Source organism: Bombus pascuorum, chromosome 5, assembly GCF_905332965.1.
Source record: "Bombus pascuorum chromosome 5, iyBomPasc1.1, whole genome shotgun sequence".
In the NCBI taxonomy this organism is placed as follows: Eukaryota; Metazoa; Arthropoda; class Insecta; order Hymenoptera; family Apidae; genus Bombus; species Bombus pascuorum.
This window is the reverse complement of record NC_083492.1, coordinates 4100208-4124424: the sequence shown is the minus strand read 5'-3', so window position 1 is coordinate 4124424 and position 24217 is coordinate 4100208. Positions and strand designations below refer to the sequence as shown.

Genomic DNA, 24217 nt, shown 5'->3' with positions numbered 1-24217 from the left:
GTGTAGTTCTTGCACGCTATTAACGATTGATTAACGGTGAAAAGCGGTTCGATTTGGTTCATTCTTTCTTCTCGATATTATCTATTTGCACGGAAGGTGAATCATTTAAAGATCTTTTTCCTTCTTATTAGTTTTCTTCGAAGAAATTCTAGTCAGCGCCAATTTTGTTATGCCAATTATGTACTTGAATTACCTGTTCGTTTCAGGATATGTCGTTGGTGGTGATGTTTGATAATTATTTTTGATAAACGTTATCTGTTTTACGATGAATCATTCGAATAACCAAAATTGTATAACTGTAAATCTATAAAACTTCTGTCTTTATGATTATTTTCATTGCTCTGCTACTTTTATATATTTTTAGTCTTAAGGTTTGTTTGTAATAGTGGCGCTTGGTTTTAATCAAAACGCCTGATATTGCGGATCAGTTAATAAAATAGCAAAACAGTATTTTTCGTTAATTTTCGTTTTTTATCAGAAGGGGAAATTTAATTTCATTCTCTGTTTAGAAATTTTATTATTTTACCGGTCGATACGTACGTTTTATCTAAAAAACAACAGACTGGTTTCATAAAGATTAGATATGTAAAAGAATAGGACTCACTGTTGAATTCTTCAATCGTGTCGTCCAACGGGAAATATCGTCGGAAACAAGTTTTCCGGTGATTTCCTATTCGATAATTCCATCGAATAATTGAATCAAAGACTCTGGTAATCGCTCATAAATCGGAACTAGATTGATAGTTCGTGTTTGCGAGTTACGTTACATTAAGTTATGTCATTCGAAGTTATTAATCCTGTTTCGATATCTCGACAGCACGGTTCTCGCCTCTTGTAATCTGTAATAATGCGTTTCGTGTACGTATACGTCGTGTACCTCGTGCTCTTCCTCTTAAACACACGATTCTGCTCTAACAAAATCTTTCATATCGTATAATTATCATAATCGTATTCATATAACGAGTCTTTGTCAAAGATTAATTTCAAACGGATCAATTTTAATTCTTCCAAATCCAAATACGATATAATCTATTTTCAATGGAAATTCGTACGAATATTATCGTATTGACAAGCGTGAAAATTTCGTTCCAACTCGTTTTTCTCGCTTTAAAGAATTAAAAAAAAAAAAAAAAAATACCAGTCACCGGTCGGGTATTTCACAAATTCTCGTCCATCGATCGAGTGTTTGATACAAAAAAAGAATCGTGCAAAGGGGTAAATCAGAATCGTGTTCCACGACACGGCGTGTAGTTGAGGAAGATCGAACGTCCTAAGATCGTTCGTTTTAGTTATGCAGGAGCGTGTTGTGGCAAGAGCACGAATCGCCTCGATCCTCGCCTTAATATTACTTCACGTAAGGCTGTGCACTGTGTGCATACATTTCCACTCTATATATAGGCATTTACGAGGCGGGATAAGCGCGTCAGATGGATGGTGCAACACTTTCTAACGTGACTCTTGATCGGAATATCGGATTCGACGTCGATCCCGATTACGCGTACAGGGCAGATTCATCTCACGTTCCTTTTTTCCTGCGGTTTAACGACGAAAGTGCACGCACCATGGTGTTGTAGTCGGTATGTACCTACTTATACACCACGCACGCCCAACTACCTCGGCCATGACACTCTTTTCATTTCGACGCGGCTCGTGCACTGTCTCCAAGAAACCTGGAGAATGTGAGGAAATTTTCGATGAACCCCGCTCTCACACTTTTTTTTTTTTTTCTTTCTTTCTTTGGGCGTGGTGAAAGGAACCGACCATTCGAAATCCACAATTTCGACGGTAATTCTCTTTATTGGATTAATTAAGACGTCTTCATACTTCTGCGACTCCCTGTCAAGTTTATTTCCAGTAATCGTGTTCGTGGAGAAATGTGAGAAAGCTTTTATGCTGTATCGATGGCTGTGAACGAATGAGTAGGATGAAACTTGGGACTCAAGGTAGTTGACATGTTTTATGTATCGTTTATACATCAGCACTCGTATCACGCCAGTTAAGGTTCGAGAATATTTCAAAAATACACTGTAAAATATAATTTTAAAGATGTTTCGCTTATCGATCCAGATAAAAAACTATTTAGATATATAGCAATCGTGTGTAACGATTTCTCAAAAAGAAGCTACGTAAAGCGCGACATAAAAGATATAACTTAGAAAAAACGAAGCTGCCACCCCGCTGGGGGTAGCCGCCCACATGCTATATTTATTTTTTATTTTTATTTTTTTTTTCTTCACCAACAAGATATAACACTTTACCAAATGTCCATAAGGACAAATTGTAAAATAACCAAAATAAAATAAAAAAAAAAAAGCGTAAAGCGCGACAAATTTAAGATTGCCTTAAATCGTGGATTCGAAGCAACCCCAAGGGTAGAAATATTCAATCATCCGATAATATCGGATACGAAATCCCTTCTGAAAATTCGTATATCCGTCTTAGCCGTAAATTCCATAGTCGAATTGAAATTCAAGTTTAGATTTATTCTCGGCGACGGAAAAGGCCGCAGCTGCGCTTAGACCGTGGTGGATTTGAAACGAAGCCTCGTAGGTGTATACGATATACAAACGAACGAAAAAGGGGTATGAGTGATCGGGGAGGGGTCGATAATTGTGACAGAAATTCAATCCTTTGGATGGTGAACCTAATGCCCGGTAGTGACCGCCAATTCAATCAAGTGCCGACCAATCGTGGCCCTCGATACGGGATTTTAGCCTCGGATCGCGGCTGGGGATTTTGAAACGGTCCACCGGGGCCAAATAAAATGTCCATAGATTCTATGATTGTGTACGCGTATACATATATGAATATATATTCACCAAAACGAAAATAGGTATTAACTATTCAATGGCGCGCGAGCCTGATGAACCGAACTGTATTTGTGCGTAAACCGTTCGTCAGTTTTGATCGCGCGGTGTACCCGTATCGGAGACAGATTTTCGACGTGGTAGCAGGACCTGCTCTGCTTTGAAAGGAGTTTTCAAAAAATCAAGAAAATCGTTTGGTTTCCGCGAACGTAGGAGCGATATTTTTTTTATCCACTTCTTATGGAGTCATAAAAGATATAACTTAGAAAAAACGAAGCTGGCACCCCGCTGGGGGTAGCCGCCCACATGCTATATTATTTTTTATTTATATTTTTTTTTTTCTTCACCAACAAGATATAACACTTTACCAAATGTCCGCAAGGACAAATTGTAAAATAACCAAAATAAAATAAAAATTTCTTATGGAAGTCTCGTGAAATCGATGGAATCTTGCTTTTATTTTTAAAAAAGCTAGTTAGACGAGGATCAAATAGGATTCTCTAGTTTAGGATTAAGGGTAACTCGCGCGATATTGGTTAATCTCATACTGCTTGATATAACGAGAGGATCGTGTTACATTGATTTTTATGTCCACCTCACGGGTTATAATTTAAGCTATGTTGAGAATCGAAGGATACTTGCGCGTAACGTAACAATCTCTAAACAAAAGGTAAAGCAAAGGATAGCAAGCTGCTCGCCTTTTCTATTTCGCACAAACCAACCGGCATTACGAGTTCGATCACGAATTCCGCGTCAAACTAAATTTTCCGATTTTCCTTTGTATCGAGGGTCTGGAGCGAAGAGAAAGAGAAAAGAGCGCGTGGCTCTCTCAGTCGCTGCGTAACTCGGCCCGTAACAAATTAACAACACGTGTTTCGCATTCGCATCGGCGCGTTGCAAAGGCGACGCTAAACTTTATGGACCTGTGTTTCCAGCGTAAAGTCAGTCGAATCATAGCATCCGTGCAAACTCCACTTTACCCAGAGGGGAACCATATCCCGCGTACGACGCGTGAAGGCGCGCAAATGACACGTTATAATCCTTAATCATCATATAGTTATCTTCGAGTGTATACGTACATATGAATTTTCCAATTACTCAAATTTGTTTTGCATACGGAGATAAAAGCAAGTAAGCTTAATCTTAAAAATAAACAACAAAAATCACTTTAAGGAAACGCTTAGATCAGTTATGTACTTGTACTTATGTACAGCAATACACTTACATAGATACTTTATGTATGTTTCCTCGAGAACAGAGAAAGCGTACGACACAACTCCGCAGTTTAGCGTTACGGTAAACGCGTGGTCTAACAGTTTCGAGACGGAGATGCGATCGTTGTAAAGTTAGGTTTTAAATTTCGAGTTGAACGTTAGAGGCTGAGAGAAGGATCGAGTCTAAACGAAAAATTACGCGTAATAACACCTGCGTTTTATCACTTACCGCTATTTATCGAGGGAAAACGTTCTTCGATGTCTCGACAAAGGGGCAATGACTAAAAGAGTCGATTTTAATTCGACCGTGATGAAAATTTAAATCTATGCGGTATTTCATAGAGACGGCAATTTATTTGAACGATATTCTCGCGTCTCGATTCTTCTTTATTAATTTCTCATAATCAATGACTAATGCTCGTTGATAGCGCCATTTATTACTCACATAAAATGTTACAAGTTCTGAATCATTCCAATATCAATTCCTTTTTAAGAATAGCAGCGCGATTAAAAGAAAAATCGAGGGTGTCGGTTGTAAACTCTCGCTCTACTGACACATAAATAATTAAAAGAAAGTACGAATTTCACTCTCAAGCCTAGGCGTGCTTTCATGCGGCACTTTTAGGTGTTCGAACGACTGCACGAAATGCATTTCGTAACGTTCACCTCGATGTAGTCAGCGTAGACCTTGCGACGTGTCGCGAAAGGTATTGCTAGCTAGTTTTACGCGAACAATTAAGACACCTGCGCTAATTTCTCCATCGTGGGAGGCGTTACAAGTGGCGGTCGTTTCCTGGTAACACCGGTATCACCGGTGAATCCAGTTCACTCTGCGTGCACGCCATTTCCGAGTCACGTAACCGAAAAATCTTCTATTTTAACGGACACGACGAATATAATTCAGAAAAAAGAAACGGTTTCTTAGCTTCAACCATTGGAACAGCGTTTCTTTCGGAGGAATCTGGGATACATATTACATTTGGTTTCACCGTGATTTCATACGTAAAAAGACAGAGAAAAACTTGCAGGAAAAGACTTACCCGAGTGATATATAAAATCGAATATAAAAAGGATAAATAATTCGTAGAATGAAACTCGATCAAAATTGTAGCAACGTTGGATGTTTTTAAGTTTAGATCGGAGGTCGGAATTAAATAAGAATCAGATCGAGCGCAATATCAAATTGCCTTGTCACGGTGTAACGAGAAGTTAGAAAATTGCGAAATAGTAAGAAATCAAATATCTACGAAAAAAATCAGCTGGCCGTGTACATAAAAATATGAATTTCCCGATGCTATGAAAATTTTTGATATTTCGTTATTACGATACCACGACCCCTAAGATAAATAAATTGAAAGAAACTTATCCTGAAACCTACTACTACTACACAGAGTTTCGTCGAGAACAACGAACTCCGTTAGATTTTTCGTATTCTTCGTTTCTTTCCTCTTACATAAAACACGTAGACGATCGCTTTGCCCGCGACACGTAACGTGTCGTAAAGCAGGCTGAGAGTCAACCGGAAAGTTCTCTTCTCTGTTGCTCCGAGGCGCGATTCAAAACTGTTCCGGCGAGGTGGAAGCGGTAGCTGCTCACTGAATGCCTTATGAACCAGACGAACGGACATCCTGGCGTTACGTAACTTTGACCAGCGACGAATAACCTTCTAATCTTTTCATTCCACGCTTCGTCAACTACTCTCTCCGTTTTCTTTCTCTTTCCTTGTTCCTCTAGCGACTGTTGCTCTCTGTCCGTTTTACATTTTTTTTCTCTCTTCTTTTTTCGAGTAGCCACCTTTCTCCAGTGAACAGCGAGACGATCCTCGAACGAGGTCACCAGACGATGTCCGTGCCAAAATCACCTGGCAAAAATTGACACCTACGTGATGCGAAGAATCGCAGCATTTATACAGATCACGTTGTTGGCCACGAGTTCAGCCCTTGAACGTGAAATCATCCGTGAGAAAGTGTACCACGCGGTTAAGTCGCAGCTTTTCGCGTTTCTTAGGACGCGTCCAAAGTATTATGTCGTTTGTGTTACGCGTCGAATCTGTTATTCGTACAGAGAAATATATTATTTGGTTTCGTGGAGTAGAAATATCGTTCTACATAAAACTTCCAACGTCCAAATGTTGCAAATTGTGCGAAGGACTTGCATTTCTCAAACATTTTTGGCAATACATAAAAGATATAACTTAGAAAAAACGAAGCTGGCACCCCGCTGGGGGTGGCCGCCCACATGCTATATTTATTTTTTTTTTCTTCACCAACAAGATATAACACTTTACCAAATGTCCATAAGGACAAATTATAAAATAACCAAAATAAAATAAAAATCTTTTCTAAAGCTTAAAAAAAAAAAAAAAAAAAATTTTGGCAATGTCAATTTAAAATTTACAGAAAATAAGATTCAAATATTACGAGAATCGCTAGTATTAAATCGTATCCATCGACGCTAATAGGAACATTTACGTTTTGTCAAACATGTTATAAACTTTCCGAATATTTGTACCTAAAAAACCGGTATTCATCTTTCCCCACAGCAATTTTCATGAAAACAAATGTATCTTTGTTGCATTCTCACGATCGCAATTTCTCTTTTTCGCGATAATCACCGTACACCGGATACTATGAGCGTCGGTTGTCTCTCGCAATGGGTAACGGGAATACGAGAAAACAATACGAAGATATGAACGCAGTTCGTCGACGGTATAGTAATTTCTCTGATTATTCTGTTAACTTTACCTCAGTGTCAATGGTTCTTTTGTTAGCATCCTATCCTTTCACCACACGATACGACCAGCTCTCAAGGATTTTACCGATCTTTGCTTTCGATCGTTGCTTACCTGCCTGTCTACCTGAAGCATGATCGTTCATGATGTATATACCGATAGAACACTCGATCCAGTTATTTAACTCTCGATTATCTGACCTATTTGTGGAACTAGTTTTCGATGCAATCAGCGATCTAACCCTTTGAGAGTGTGAAAATAAAACGAGTGAAAATACGGTGGGAAAATTATAGTTTAATTTAATCAATTTAGAAAATAGTTACATACCTCTTTATCTACATAAAAGATATAACTTAGAAAAAACGAAGCTGGCACCCCGCTGGGGGTAGCCACCCACATGCTATTTTTATTTTTATTTTATTTTTTTTTCACCAATAAGATATAACACTTTACCAAATGTCCATAAGGACAAATTGTAAAAAACCAAAATAAAATAAAAAAAAAATATCTCTTTATCTTTCAGATTTCTTTTGGTACTAGATACAAAAAATATCTACTTTTAACTTTTTTATAGAAAATAAATATTTATAATTTAAGTTGATGATATTTTGGTAGGTATCCTGTTTGACAGCTTTCGCGAATCTTTCTCGAGTTACTTAACTGATTTACTTAAGCCTGCTGCAAACTTTTCACTGTCTCGATTTCGCTTTGGTTTTAGTCGAAAAAGGACTTGTAATATCTTAGGGAAATCTCTAACATACAAATGAAGTAATAAATCACGCGTATCGCTGTAACAATTCTTCCTTCTGTTCTTCGAACTTAGACAACTTTCTGGCTGATAGAAAACTACGATTGGGTTGTAAATAATCCGACAAACTGTGACAGAGAGACGTTGAAGCCCAGTAGGATACGAGTCTGCGTAAATACTTGTTCTATTGTAACAGACGGAAGTACGGTGTTCCTCTGGCCCCTGAATGAGGGATACAATGAAACTGTGGTTCGAGCAGTGGCGTAATGATCATTACCGTTATATCTCTCTTGAATCGAGCAAAAAACCGGCATCGAATACTTCGTTGTGTCCATAAAGTCGCACCTTTTTGTAAGTTTGCTTGATTGTCACAGGTAGAAGGCTGGAAAATATTACGCAGTGATATTACTTTCAAAAATTATGCTATTAAATACTGCTGGGGATATTTTGTCTTCATTCAGAGAATTTTTACACAATTGATCGGAGCGTTATTACAAATTATAACGATAGTATCGATTTTCTTCTCCAAAAAGCTACCTTCGTTTCGTAAACGAATAAATCCGATAAACGAAACATTCTTCTTTAAAGCTTATTCCCTATTTTGCAAGTTTATTTATTACGATTAAATAGTCGCCTGTTGTTATGCCATACGACCTCTTAAACAACCCGTGTTTTAGCCAGGATCCAAACAATTCATCCCTTTAATCGTGACTCGATATCAAGCATACGTTTGACGCGTCGAATATGGTCAGAAAAGACCAATCTTCGAAAAGACTCGGGCATTGTATTCCTGTTCATGCACCGAAGCACAGTCATATTCAGCAAATTGAGCGAGAAATCCGACGCATTGGTTAAATCCTTTCTTTCTGGCACGACTCAGTCAGGCTTTATAGACTTTCCAGTCGACCGAGCATCGATACAATTCGCCGTGTTTACATGCCTGACTTGGTCACTGTTCCAGCCAAGTCATTCGGGACACGTTTCCATCCCATATTCGATACGAGGCGAATCAATTAGATGCTCTTCAATTATAGGAGCATGCACATGCGTGTACAGACATAGGCACGTGTATATAGTCGACCATCTGGGAGAACGATAGATGAAAAAGGCATTTGACGATTGCGATTATATTTTTGCGATGTTTGTTGCATACGCGTGTATTTTCTTGGCGAATACCGTTTCACTTGGTATATGTAATTGTTATCATCACAGGTGCAGTTTCTATTTAAAGATCGGCCCCGTTAATCGCCGAGTGTACAGGGTTAGATCGAAGATATTGGTTGGCTGGTCAGAGGCAGCTTTGATGAATTCTGTTTAGCCTCGTTTGCAGCGTCTTTGCGTTAGTATTCTGTCACGACATCCGCTGATAACGATTCTTCTTTGAACGTGCGCTGTTTACTATGGAAGTTGGTTAAAAGAGTCATGGTTTTTTCATTAGCTGAGTTGAGATTTGTATTTTGTTATTTCATAGGAGTTATGTGATTGAATTTTAGAACTCTTTTTGATATATCGTTGTCGATAAAGTAATTTTTATATAAAGGATATATTACGAGAAACACGTGCGTAATGTTTTCTAAAATTTCACTTCCTCTCTCTCTCTCTCTCTCTCTCATATTCTATATGAGTTCTCTCGACGTGAAATATTCGATCGAATCGATTCGAAAGAAGTTTCATCGTAAAATCAAATTTCTGGCAATAAAATGTCGTTTAAACGAGATCTTTTTCTCCGTCCTGCTCGCGTAACACGTTACGGAACTAACGAAAGTCGTAGACGTAAGATACTTAAAAACGGGAAACGTTAAATTCCCTTACCAGAATGTAAAGTCTTACTACGACGAAAAACGAAGTCCGCTAACAGATTTTACAATTTCGATATCGGAATTTGTAATTTTATTTTATTGCTGATATTTTCACAATTATTAAACGTTAATTGTAAGCTATATCGAACGCAACGTCTTATTTTAATTCTACTTTAAAGCAGATTTTGTAATCTAAGTAAAGGACTTTTGTTTTATCGTTAATACATACGTCTCTTTATCGAAACTTTATCTTTATTTGTATCGACCGTATTATTAGAAATCGTAAATGTTTTAAATTTCACTCAATATCCATTCAAGCAATATCCATCGTGCTCCTTACCGTACCATCGATCGCCTAAGAAAAATGTAAAATCGTCAAAAGGGAAAAACTCGGGTAAACGACATGGATATAATTACTGGCAACACTGGCTACGATGTTGCCGTGGAGCCGTGGTAAGTGGGCCAACCAGTGTGTGGGTCAGTGCCAAACCGCGTCTCGAACTCGATCTCGACGAGGGATGAGGCTTTCTCAGGGCCAGCGACCGTTGGCCTACCGAATGAACTCTCATCGCGGATCTGCCCGCCATCGATTCGATCTACGATCTCCTCGTCTCGTGTTACATCGATCCATCGTAACGGATTACCACAGCCGCAGGCCAAACCGTGATCGTTTGTCTCTTAGGATATATGGTACTCTCGTTCACCGATGCTCGACTTTTATGCTCTGCTTTTTCTACAAACACGGCCGCCACCTCTCTCTTTCTCGACGTTTAATTGGAGCCTCGAACTGTATCGACGAATAAGCAAACTCGCTGGAAATGTTAATTAGAAGACGGTTGGGCTAATTGGCCTGCGCTGGAAGAAGAGAACGAACTAGGGAGAACTGTGTAATTGGATTTCTGAACCGTGAATACGATGTTATTGGGCAAAGGAGTTTGATAACGATGGACGGAAGTTCGCCGAAGAAACCAGCCAACTTCTTTCGATATCTTGTAGTTCAGACGAAACTTCTTTTTTTTTTTTTGTGCCTGTCTCTACGAAGAGGAAGTCGGGGAATTATTGGATTTTTACGGGTTGGATATATTGTTCGAATTTAACGAGACCTAGGTAGAAATTGGAGAAAGTGTGTGATTGAAATTAGCTTTGTAAATTACGAAAATAATACAGTTGCTGAATTAGATACGAACGTACGTTATTAACCAAAAGTTTGCTATTTCCTTGTGCTGTATAGAACTGGAGAGATCCAGTTTCAAGCAATTCTCGAACGTTTAAAAATAGTCTTTGGATTCTGTTACTCTAGAAAAATCTTCCTTACAGTTGTAGTATTAAATATCTTTAGTATAATCTTCAGAGATTGTTTATGACTATTTTTGATTAAGGTTTGTTCGATCGTTTCACGAGATTGTAAAGACTCGTTCGTAATAAAATCTACAATTATCCGTTTGTCTACTTCCAATTAACGAAATTGATTTACAGTTAAATCGTAGTCAAATTGCCGTTAATGATAAACTGTACGCGCTACAGACACACAGACGCAAGAAATTCTAATGGAATTTATATGTAATGGAATAGGCATTAGCGATAGAATTTAAAATAAAGGAAAAATTACAGTATACGGATAAGATGTTACCCGAACGAGATCAAAGTCTCTTTTTTTCTCTTTTCGGGTGTGAACGATACTTAAATCACTTTGAGACACGATGCTCGGTGCAAAGCGGTCTGGTGGCCTTAGGCTGTCGGTCACTGACACTGTTTCACAACCCGTGCGACGAGCTGCGACGGTCGTGTGTCACGTGACGGGGCGAGGTAGAATCGAAAAGTAAGTGAAAGATTCGTAAAATTGAAACGGCCGTTCGCCAGAGTCCCCCCTTTGAAATCGTATTAGCATTGCACGGTCGCGTCGACTTGGCGCAAACACTCGTGAAAGGAAACTGAATTTTAATCTCGAACCGGTGCCGCTAAAGCGGCCAATGTTCCCCGACGCCGCACCGTGCCGTCGCTTTCCCACGTGATTCTTTTAATTAAACTGTATCATTGACCACCGGTCTATTGGAACGTCAAAGAAACTTTTAGAAGTCGAAAAACGAGTTCCAGCGTATCTCTTCCAGTGCGAAAAGTCAGCGACGTCGTAAAACGATGTCTATACTCTTTCAACAAAGTAGTACCGAACAATATAAACTTCTTCCAACGTTCTCGTCATACGTTTAACAATGTCGCTAAAAGAATACGAAATTCATCGCACGAAGCATAGCCAGCAGATGATTTCCTGAACTCCCGCGTGTTTGAACGCGAACTCTTATTGCGTAAACGAAACGTACGCGAAAATTAACGAAGATTGATAAACTTCTCGCGCGTATGACCACCAGCTGCACGAACTATTTATCCCTTGACGAGCTCGCGTAAATGGAATGCGTTTGCTTAGAAAGTAAGGAAAACCGAAGGACTAATTTCACTGGTAAATCTGTACACGTGCGGCAAAACAACCAGCCCATTGAAACGCCGCGCCGTCTCGTCGGATGTATTTTAAGAAGACGGTTGTTCCAACGAACGTTTAAGGAACATCGTAATACGTAGAAGCTTCTTCCGAGAGTCCATTTTTTTCGAGTACTTCATAAACAAAGTTGGACGAGAGTTCTCGGAGGATCGCCTGTTCCGCGGCGCAAAATAGCGACAGCCTCTCGAAAAGCAGAAGGAGCAGTCGCGGCGCGTTCATTGTCTCGTTCGATTAGCGCAGCGGAGACCGAAAGGCCACCTTCACTTGGTGAAGGAGTTCGACTTTTCCGCGACCTTGAGGAGTTTGAGCATAAACTGGCGACGAGCGGCGAGAAGGCGACGTCTCACTACGACTGACTGGTCCACGACAACTCTCCAAAGGGCGTTCTAAAGTCGGCCTTAAGGTCGTCCAGTGAACGATAGAATCAGATATTTCTCTGCGAGCTTCGTTCCTCTGTCCACCGTTATTCCGTAGGATCGTGTTACGTTTCACCAACCATTTTTCACGAACCTTCGTATGAAAAGGACCTGCAGTTCTCTTTGTTAAGTCGTTACCATATCTTCTTCGGCCTTTTGTCTCGTCGCCGAGAGGACTAGAACCTGCCTGGATCTTGAAAGATACTCGGCGTAAGGTTTGAATTTCGACGCGCTGGAGAAAATGGGAAACTCGTGGAGTTTTGTTTCGTTCTCGATGTGAGACAACTTGGGATATTTTTCTACCAATCTGCATATATATATATTTATCGAGCAACTCGAAACAAATTCGTACAAAGAAAAACTAAACGGAATTACGAGTTATAAAAACCATCGTCGAACCTTGTAACAACTTTTAACGTCATATCTCACAATTAAAAATTAACAACTATTATTAACAAGGGCATCTAACGTTCTAAATTCCAGTTCGAAGTGGAAATTGCCAGTATCGGCCTGAAACGAGCGTCGCTTCTATCAGTCGTATTAAAGACCATACGTATACATCAAAGCTATTTAGCCTCGAATAGATTACAGCGTAGCAGTCGTTAAGACGTATATAATCGACGAAACTTTATTCGTTCGCTGGCAGAACACCGATCCAAAGCTTGGCTAATGGTCGCCACTTCAAAGTCGATTCGGCTTCAAGTGAACCAGAAGAAAAAAGGTTGGATAAAAAGAAAACGTAAATGTTGGCCAGGACACGCAAGCGACTGATATAGAAGACATGGTCGAAATCCTGGCCACGAACGCAGCTTGTCTCACGCGTCTAGGAGGGTTAACAGTTGGGTCAATTCGTCAACTAAACCAGTTAGTCGGAAGAACAGATGCGATCGTTTGAACCGATCGCCCGTTTAACCGAATTATCCCCAAGATCGATCGAGAATCAACCGAACGTTGGCTTTGTAGAAATGTTATTACAGCGAAACGTTTGTTACGTTCGAAGTGGATATTCGTGTAGCATAAACCAAGGAAAAATGAAAACATACGAGTTTGTATACTTTTAGCGAGATTTGTACACTTTTTACGGTAAAGCATGCCACGCTAGCAGAGATTTCAAAATTTCGCATTCCTCGAATAAACGGTCCTCCAATTGATCCTCCGGTCGTTTCACTTTGTATCAAACTTTAACCCTGTTGGCTTCTTCCGGTCATTTTCGCTGCGTTAGTACTTTTCGAGTTGCGTTTCAAAGTAAAATCTTTTTCAGCGGAATTCAAACTTTCAGATATACGCGAATCGACGATGCATCCTTCAATCACGAACGATTATTGCGTTGTTCGTTCAAATTCTTGCACGAGGCGTCCGTTAATTGCCGCAACGCAGTCGATTGCGCAATTGCTTTGTTTTCTCGCGTCCGCAATAATTCGCAACAATAACGAGCATTACGCTTCCGCAGCTCGACGAACGTGATCGTGAAACGTATGTTCATAATCTTCGACGGCGAAACATTCGCAACGAGCGAAAAATTTTCGTCACCGCGAACTTTATCGCGTCCTGGTATAAACAGTAACGATAGGCGCGTGCTAATTGTTCGATTATACTCAATTACCGTGGCGAGAAAAACGAGAATGGCGGCGGGGGATATTTTTGTCGAGCCGTAGGTAATTAATAATTCGCATCGAGAATAATTAGCACGCCACGTTAAACGCAATTAGCGGCTGACCGTATCGCTGACGCGCCTGTTACTTCGTTCGTGTCAAGGTTTTTTAAAGATCGTTAACCCTCTGTGATATTTTATTTCCCAGTTTTTATAAATCGTTGACCCTCCCTAATGTCATGTAAACTACGGATTACGTACTTTGTATATCTATATTTCTGAAATTTTCTTTTATTTCTTATTTTTCTGCTGCGTGGTTTCAATTTGTTATTTCATTGTATCGACGTATGTACTTTATTCGTAGCTTACTCGTAGAATTTCAACAGTACGTAGATTTTAAGAAGATCGTTATGTTAAAGGTAACATACTGTAAATAATAGTAAATAATGAATTGTCGTTTTAATGTTTCTATAAGTTCTACATTAGATATTTGGATTAATTTGTGACGTAATATTTGTTATAACATTTTCTAGCAATGATACGATATGTTCTATACTCTGTAGTATCAATCAGGAAATATTCGTAATTCGTTCCACTATTTTACTACCATGAACACCATCTCTCGCATATCGTTTACACTCGTTTATTTTGACATTTATTTTCACAAACATTCAGCGCCCTAATTGGAGTATGTTCAAACAAACTTCAACAGCCATAAGCCGTTTCAAGGTAAAACATCATAACCGATGATTAAAGCTGGGTCAAAATTGGAACGAGCGAATAATTATTTTTCGTTAATAATACGTAATTAATAGGCAATGGAACGCTAATTACATGGAAATCCATCAATGAATTGCAAAAACAATGTGATTCTTACAATTGGAATCTTTTCCGATAATATTATCGCATTCTGTTTAAACAATACCGTTCAACGAACTTTGCAAATCATTTCACGATATGGAAGGAAAAAGAAGATCGCAACGAAATTTAATCTAAAAATTTAAGACGAAAAGATGGATTCGTTGTTTCTATTTAAATAGCAAATACTTTTAATATATTTCCTACCAAAGATCAAAGGTACGCAATAACAGTGGATGTTTGATTTCAAAATATTTATTCCGTCCTTTAGAAATCAAATATCGATTCCTTTCCTTTCAGACAGAAGACATCAACGGGCCCTAACACACGAACAAAAATTGCCGTTATCTTTAATACTTTCGGAGAAAACAGTCTGTAACACTTTAGGCGGAGCTCCTATATAGGTCGCCAATCGTAATCCCTGCTAATTGTTAGATACGGTCAAGTAACTCGTTCAACAGCTTGTCGCGAAGAAAAATCAACATTTTTAAATGGCATAAAATTTGGAATTTCGCTAACAACTGATTAATGAAGTTATGCTTCTTCGTATATAAGAGCTAAAAATTCTGAGATATTTTGGATCTTTCGCAAATGTTATATTTTCAGCAACTTCCACGACCTATTTTTCAAATTTAAACTCGTGCAAGAAAATCACAGATATTCCGATTATTCGTCACTGCTAACAACAAGATGTTCATATTTCTATCAGAAATCTTCGTAACATTAAATAACCATATACACACACACACATCGTATAACAATTTTTTTCTTCTTCAACGCGATCGATAATTCGCCATAGAACGAAATTTAATAGGTAATACTGATTTAATAATCGATCATCGACTGATCGTCGACTAAGGGATAGCCGATTAAGTACAATTAGAGAATCGTATACCACACGCAATACGTAGTCTACTTTAAACAATTGAAACTCCATGCAGCTAAATAATCCCGGGACAGGTCTAGCCGACGTATTCGTCAACCGACTGAAAAACCACGGAAAGGAAAGAAATGGAGGAACGAAAGAGGGTCGGTAAAAGATCTACGAAGAAAAATACGTACGCCTCCGGTCACGTGCCCGCAGCATAAAGCGATCCAAGCTTCAAAGGTGTCGGCGTGCGCGAACGTTCCAGAGCTGTCTGAGCATCTCCGTGGAAGCTGCCGTAAGAGAAAACGCGATGAAAGCTCGATCATCGTCGTGCTCGAGGAAAGATGTTGCACGCAGAAAGCTCGTCCTTTTATCTCTGAAAATTCTGTAGACGATCTACGTACTTACATACAGGTTGGCCCGGGGCCAACAGTTTCCAGACAGTTGGGCGCATTACTTGACGTGCCACGGGGCAACGTTATCGAAGGAAAAGCTTCGTCGTCCCGGTGGGAATAATATTTACGGCTGCTAGAACGGCGATAGGAAGAGGGTTGAGGATCGTCGACCACAGAGAGACCACGAACAGAAGCCACGTCTGGCTTATCTTTGGCCCCTTCCCCTTGTTATCGAGCGTTTCGCGTGATATTACGCCTCCTAATCGTGGGTGGTATAGGTACTTTGTGCGTAGGCTGTTAACGGTGTCCAAATTGTCAGGTTTGATGCTTTAAACGATACTTCAAGGGGCAAGTTCCTATCTCTCTACCTCTTTTGTTTTCCTGGGAAAAGAGAAGGATCAAGGTCACAGTTAGGGATGATTTAATTTGGAAATATGTCTCTTCTTGCGTCTTTTAATTGCTGTTTGACGAAGCGTCGATTGTAACGTTATTAGAGTTATAGTAACGTTATTCGGCCCAGAAAATATTTACCACGTTGAAAAGAAAGATATCAAAGCAAAGAATCTATTTAATTCGAATTTTACGACAATTTATGAATTCTATCGTAATCCATCAGCGGCGTGATCGATATCACAACAAGCGATGTTAAACAGACCACGTCTGAACTGTTTTCTTTTTTCAAACGTAATATACGTTTCCTAAAGGTGTCCTCAGGCAGCCAATAATATTGCCAATACTTCAAGGTTCTCAACATCGTTGTATAATACTGACAATATTGTATTAACAATATACATATTGATCTTTTTAATTGCCAACCTCGAGATATCGACGATATACGTATACCGACAGCTTGAGGGTACCGTAACAAATACGTCGTCTTAACAGAACGAATAATCTTTTGTAACAATGGAGAAGATTCCTCCATGAAGCAAGGAATTCTGGAGAGCGACATGGTTGATTTAGTCGATGGCCGTCGAAAGCTGGCGGCTTCTGAAGTTATTTCGGCTTATCTTGGCTCAACTTGTTATCCCGTGGCGTGCAAAACTATTCGATTTATGGATTTCTTTGGAGCGGCGGCAGATGCTGCTCGTACCGCGATAAATTTCAAACAAAGAGTAGAAGAAAGAGAGAGGGGGTGGGCAGAATGTAGGGTGAGCTGGTTCGCGTATTAGGAGAGATTTATACGTAAAATTCGCGTGCGAAGAACGGCGCGTGAACCTCGTGATATAATGGTTCCGGTAAGGAAAACATTTCGAAACATACTCGATCATGGTATTAAGGGCAAAAAGGAAGGAGAAGAAAGTGTTTACGATGGGGGGAAAGAAACTTGAATGGATCTTCGGCTTTAGGGATTCGTAACGTAAAATATTCTTAACGCGTTTAAGATTTCAATCGTTGTTCTTGTGGTTCCAACTGCAACGGAGAACTACAAATGGAGTATGAAACACGCGTATAACGATATTGCTAACGGAACTGAATATTGCCAATGAGAACTTGTAAAATTGTCTAAATTTAATATTCGAATTTGAATTTCAAATATTCAGGGAAAAGGTTTAACTTGAAAAATCCAATTTCTTCTTCTCGTATTACGAAATTTGAATTTTGAGATTGCAACGTTTCAATTTAGATTTTGAATCGCAAAATTTGTTTGTATCGCGGTCTTTGAAAGACAAATGTTGGAAAACGTGTACCATATCTACCATTTATTCGTACGATTACGAAACGACAAAGGAAAAGATAACCGTTAGCCCTGAAAAAGAAATTTATGACGAACGTTAGGTGAGATAAGTGTCTTCATAATTCACGCAGTACATCAAACATAAGCGTCAAATATACGTGCGCGAAGATAAATTTTTTCCTCCGATCGCGATCGCTTGTAAACGTCGAATTTCTAACTTTTCTCCTCAAGTCGGTAAATTCACGTTGCGTTTGACGCCCGTCCAAGTTCTTCTTTCAAGTTGGTTGATTTATTGCTCAGGGAACAAATGGAAATCGTGACGATAAGTTATTGTTATCGATTCGAACTCGATATATTTTGTTAGACGTTATTTGCGTCTATTGCGAATACTGTACGTGTCCTACATTTCACTGAGAAATGACAAACAACGTGTCGCTTATTATGACACGAGTCATAAATTATCACGCGGTACGAATAAGTCGGAATTTTCTTTCGTACTGAATTAAATGAAATTTTACAAACAAATTTTTCAAATTACAAATCACCTCGTTATTCTATTCGTAGAATCGTAAAATTATAAAAAATCAGTCGATAGTTGCTAGTATTATTCGTTTCTAAATCGTTATACGAAAGAGCCCTGACAATAACTTTTATCGCTTTTTTATCGAATCAAGATGAGCCGATCGTAATTCCCAATGTTAAAATATTCGTTTCTCTGTTTTGTCCACCCGGTGTACTCGTCGGGCCCGCAAAATCGTCAAAGCAAACTGCGGTAGGCGCTTCTTGGTTTACACATTATTTCAGTAGCTCTAAGTTCGCGCTTGTTATTAACGGTCTCGTAAAAAGGCCATGATTTATGGATTCCTTCGTCGGAAGCGTGTTTCGAGAGCGTGAAACGTTTCTCCCCCTTTGCATCTACATTCGACATGAAAACAATGAACGTGGAACACGTATACGCGAAGATAAACCAAAGACGCGAGCCAACTATCACGGCTGATATCGTTTTATTCATCGCTGTGGGTCCCCAAGTATATGTACGTATTAATTGTTTAATCTAACGACGTTCCACGTTACATTAATACGCATAATACGTTATCGGTAAAATAAAAGGAAATTGCAGATTTTTATGCCGTGTATTTACACGAACGTAAATAAAGAAACAGAGCAGCACTCTAAGTAGAGATTTCTTCCACCTGCTAAATATTGGAATAAATATTCCGCTTTGAATACTTTCCGAGTTTTCTCGCATAGCACGCGTTCTATATACACATTTTTATATCTTTAAATTTTCCTCAAACGCATAAAAATACGTGGACTAATAACAACACACAATACACATACGTAAAAGCTTTTTATAGCAAGCGTACAAATACTTTCGCGAGCCAGTATAATTATATTAATAAAAGAGGATAACTCGTATCTTGATCGATGTCGCGTTATTCTACGATACGTCTTACTGTCCGCCTCCGATCTCTCGTAACAATTCGTTTTAATAGGCTCGACGATCCCGTTCGTTCCTCAAGGGCATTTATTAGATCCCTTAGTTTGCCGCACGTGTTCCCGCCAGTCCTCGTGGATCTTTTTTATCTTCTACGTTTTCATTAATCTCCGCGTCCACTTGTGTACACGTATTTTTACGTCGTTTCGAGACAGTCCTCCCCGGCGACGCCTAACCATCCAACGAATTTATGCGTCTGGCAATAATACGTTAACTTTTTCGATCTGATGCGTGCCTGCTGTAATGTTTTTGTGGGGTGGCCTATTAAGTGACATATGGATCGTTCGTTTGCCACATTGCCTACGAGGTGATAAATGATTGTCCGGGATTTAATTAGCTCTGGTATGCGCACGAAATCGTTTGAAGCCTGTTAGACAGGAATGTTCTCATGGGGCGCCGTTGGAAAAGTACCAACGCATGTTTTAGGAGATTGTATTGATACGGTTCGTGCTTTGTACGCTAGAAAATTGCCACCTTTTGAGAATTTAAAGATACAGCGACGTAGAAAAGATATCAGTTAATTTAAGATGGAGTAACAAATGGAATGAAAATGTTATTCGAACAATTATTGAAGTGAAAATTGCCGAGCTCGATTTTATATCGTATATTATATATATTAGGGGTACTAGAGAGGAAAATCAGTATCTCTTTCTCGAAGGAATTAAAATGGAAATTTTTATTTAGAGTCGGAAAAGAGACGGAATTAAAATTCTGCTTGAAAATAAACGTTATTGTATTATTTTCAGAAATCGATCATTCGCAAAGTACCGACTTGCCAAATATTTGAATATTTCAAATAATAAAGAATAATAAATCATCGTAAACCTTTTATATGTAAGGCACAAACTTATTAGCGGGTATTATCATCATCCTTGAAGCAACTAGGTAGTCAAATTCTCTTATAGATTATCGGGAAGTAGGAGAAGAAATCTACTTAGACTTAGACATCAGAATATAAACACTTGCCATAAAAGCAAACACCGTTGGTGATAACGATTGTCTGATTTCTACGGGTTCGGAATAGGAATTCCACACACCATGAAAGAACAGCTTTATTTTCTTGATAAAATTAAATAACAGATATTTAGACGGCAAATATAACGACAAATATTAATTTATATTTCCTAAATATATTATTATTTAAATAACGTTGTTTGAAACAAAATGACAGAGTAAATAGTAAATAGGATACAAATTTTATTTGAGTAATTAATTTGAGAAATTACGATTTTTAAGATCTATAATCAAATTAGTATTTCTGAAGAAAATTTTTAATTATCGTCGTTGAAAGTAAATTGTCAATCTTTATCGGATCGATCAGAAATTTCTAAATTTGTATTTAAATATTAAAAAGATTGTTAATAATACGGTAACCGTTTTTAAAATACTATACAACTTACAACTTACATGAAATATTAGATAACAATCTCAACAATTACTTATGCTACGCTTAACTTTAAATTATCCCAATTAGCAAAGGTGAAAAACGCAAGTAACCACAGATATTATCTTCATAAGATAATTGTTAGACAAATAGCGGACGAGCAAGAAAATAAAGGAGAATACAAGTTTAAGATGGTAAACGGAACAGAGATGAAAATTGTTTAGCCAGACTAGCCAACGATAAACACGCAAGAAACAAAGTTTCTTGACAACGATGTAATTATATGGTTTTAAAATATAATTACTTATCCATTAATCAAATAGTGGATCGTTCGGTCGTTACAGATTTATATAATTCTTTGCTTTTTTTCTTGTACAGCTCGTTAAGTACAAAACCTTCGATAATACAACTGTCTCACTGCTGTCGTGATATTTTCATAAAATCATCTGCAAGCAAAAAATCATTTAACGTACATAATAGTAATCGCAATTATCATAAATTAATAAATTAATGACTGAGATGTTTATTTTTTCATGTTCGCGGGTAATCGCTGAATACATAAGCAGGACGTAAAATAAGAAGTGTGTCTAATGACCGTAAGGACTTTAATCTTGCGCTACGATCGCTGTAGAATAAAATTACATTTATCGCAACTCTTTCTTTTATCTTTTATCATCTGTTGGAACAGAATTTCCTTCGCGATGCAAATACAAAAGTTTACTAGAATACGTGTTCCAAGAAGAAGACTTCTAAACTTTAATTAATTCTTAATCGAGAAACGCACAGAATTTTCTACGTCTCAGTTCAGGCTTTCTATGTACAAACCAATTTCCTGAAAACCTTCTTTTTTCTAATTATACCGCTCTTACCGCTGTTATACGGACACGTAAAGCGCATGAAATTTCACAATATAGAAATGGACGTTATAAAATATTTTTCCACCAGAAATTATCCTCGGCTAATAGCGTATAGATAATGGAAAGTTTCATAATGAGCATAGAAACCGGAACCAGACCAGAAAATTCCAGAACCCTTCTCCGATTCCCTTAGTCGCTTAACCAGCTCGCGGTCCATCGTATCCTCTTTACGTCCAACGCCATCAAAACACCATCAAACTCGGCAAACTCCGGAGACCGGCCGGCCCGTTCCTCGTAGCCAAGTTAAACTTTCACCCGGCTTGAACAGCCGTGGCCAGGCGAGGAACAAGTTATCCCTTTACACGAAAAAGAAGGCGAGAAAAGACGACGGGTCCCAAACAGCCTGAAAAACACGCGACGGCGGGGTTTTAAAGGGTTAAAAATACACACCGGCTCGTGATTCAGCTGAGCCACGACACAATGGGCCCCGTTTCTCCGAGCTCGATGGCTCGTGCTTCGCCTTTGTTTATTTTCGTGCACATGCACCTTGCTGACCCTGTTACCTTGACCGTGGTGCACCTGAATTCCCCTCGATGACTCCATTGGCGTAACCTAGCCATGCCTCGCAGGTTCCCCTGGGAAAAAGAGAATTTCCTCTGACAAACGTTGGAATCCGGAATGGTCGCCTGGTCGGCCTTAGTCACGCTGGAATTAAAAATATTTACTTATATCGAAGTGTCTGAAAGGTGGATCGTTTGTCGGCTGGCCTGGCTCAAGGTGGACGTCAAATCGAGAAAAGAACACGGTATTTATCCGGCAGTCGACGCGAACCGGACCTAAGTGACGCACGAGGAAACTTTCCTCGCTGATCTTTCGGCTGTGTCGCGCGAGGAAACTTACTGCAAATGTTTTCGACATCAGGATAAACGCGTTTCCAGGATATTATTATGCTCGATTATCGCGACGAAACGGATCTTCTCGACACTTTTTAGACGCTGATTGGTACTTTTGAAGTTTGTTTCGATTTAGAATTTTTCGGCTTGAATCGAGGTACTTTAGTTTATCGGAGGATTTATTTTAACGGACCATTGGGTTGAACTTGCTGGAAGCGGTCTTCGATATTTTTATGAATTTTCTATGTAACGTTGCGGATTGAAGTGAAAAATTCAACACTGATTTTGTGTCAAGTAAACTTTTCATATCTACATATATTTGTATAACGCTGCTGCAATCTTCCAACTCGTATGTTTCAATTTTGCTCTCAGTTTGAAGAGTATTCGTAACGTTCTACACGAGGCGTAGCATGAAATTCAAACAGGAAATCACGAGTATCGATAAACGTCTTTCTATATTTTATTCAAACTTGCGATAATTTTTAACGTCAGAAAATAGATAATTTTACAAAGCAAAGTATACGATTAATAACAATCAAGTTTGTATATAAATATCGCGTTAATTTCGTCATCGAAGCCACAGTCGTAGCCACCTCGCAAAAATGATAAATTATAAATTATAATTTTATTCGGACGCGCTGTGACGATTATTCTTCGAAATTATGTAGAAAAATACTAATTCAAAGCAGAAATATTAATGACATTATTATCTGCAGTATAATATCAGTACGAGGAAATGAAAGATTCCATAGTAGCTACTACGTCTCTCGTGTAATAATTTCCATCACGATGCTTGTGTTATAAAAATAGTATCAGTTGATGCCCGAGCGAGTCAACGTCGAAGATTAAAGCGGCCATGATGTGATAAACTGATCTTGCGTGGTCACATGCAAGATCATTAACAACAAAGTCATCAGACGCTAGCGATGATATTTATGGCGTTTTAAACGCTAGATCAACGCCGCGCTGGCTTGCTAGATAATGGCAGCAATAAAAACGAGTATTTTACTTGCACGGGATTTGATCGGGTGATTCGTTACAGTGGAATTTATCGTTCGCTCCTGGCGAACGGGAAAACTCGTCCACGAAATTCGTCGGGTTTAATGGCACTGACTCTTCCTCTACGATACGATACGACCAATATTTTTCTTCCAGCGTCGTTCTTTTTCGACCGAGTCAATGGTCCGAGCATCATCTGGGCATGACGGGAGTAGCTTGTTGATTTAAACTGTTCCGTTTTCATAATCGTTTCTGTAAACTTTCGATCGAGAATGTCTTTGTGGTTGGAAAATTTTTCCAATGAATTTCCAACAGAAATACAAAATTACAGAAAAGTTTAGAGAAAATAGACGTTTATATAAAAATGCATAATTTAATAGCGAATGAACGTTATCGTAGAATTTTGCCTAGTCTTTACGAGTATTTTCGCAGCAGTTTCCGATAAGTATGTAGCTACGCAATTAATTTGTGTATGTGTGTGTGTACGTATGCAAAGAATACACGGAAAGTAAAGTTTTTTTTTAACAAACACCAATGATATTAAATTACGAAAAAAAGTTGTTTAAAAATATCCAATAGAATTACGTAAGAATTTTTGAAAGAAGATATATTACAAATGTATAATATTCGATAAAATATTTGTGGTATTTTTATTGGAAGAAGGTGTGAAAGACGAGGAGAAAAAGAAGAAAATGGATCAAGCGTTTCCTCTTCGATGCTCCGCAAGTATCTTTCATCGTACAAGAGTCTTATATCGGAAATTCAGCATCTTTCTGATAGAGAAGATACGATGAAAGAAGTGGAGTGTCATTCTTTTGCCGACTTCCTCTTTTCTTTGAAATATCTCTCGACATCGGCCGATTCGGCACGTTTCTTCGTATCGCGTAAACTTGTTTCTTTCTTCTATGCTTCGGCAAATTTTGCTTACATGTTTCCCTTTATCTGGCTGTCGGATACATCGAGAGGTTCATTACGCTTCTAGCTTTT

General features: G+C 38.7%; 2 protein-coding genes and 1 long non-coding RNA gene across 4 annotated transcripts in view; 1 reads left to right on the top strand and 2 right to left on the bottom strand.

The window, feature by feature from the left end:
• LOC132906642 (uncharacterized) overlaps positions 1 to 24217 on the bottom strand; it is a 123285-nt gene that overhangs the window by 36831 nt on the left and 62237 nt on the right. The window lies entirely within an intron of this gene.
• LOC132906624 (myelin transcription factor 1-like) overlaps positions 1 to 24217 on the top strand; it is a 61178-nt gene that overhangs the window by 4364 nt on the left and 32597 nt on the right. The gene's annotated exons all lie outside the window — the stretch shown is intronic.
• LOC132907050 (uncharacterized) lies at positions 20380 to 22226 on the bottom strand. The gene is made up of 3 exons (XR_009658101.1): positions 21894 to 22226; positions 21486 to 21741; positions 20380 to 20927 (listed from the first exon to the last, which is right to left on the bottom strand). It is a non-coding gene; the product is annotated as an uncharacterized LOC132907050 (long non-coding RNA).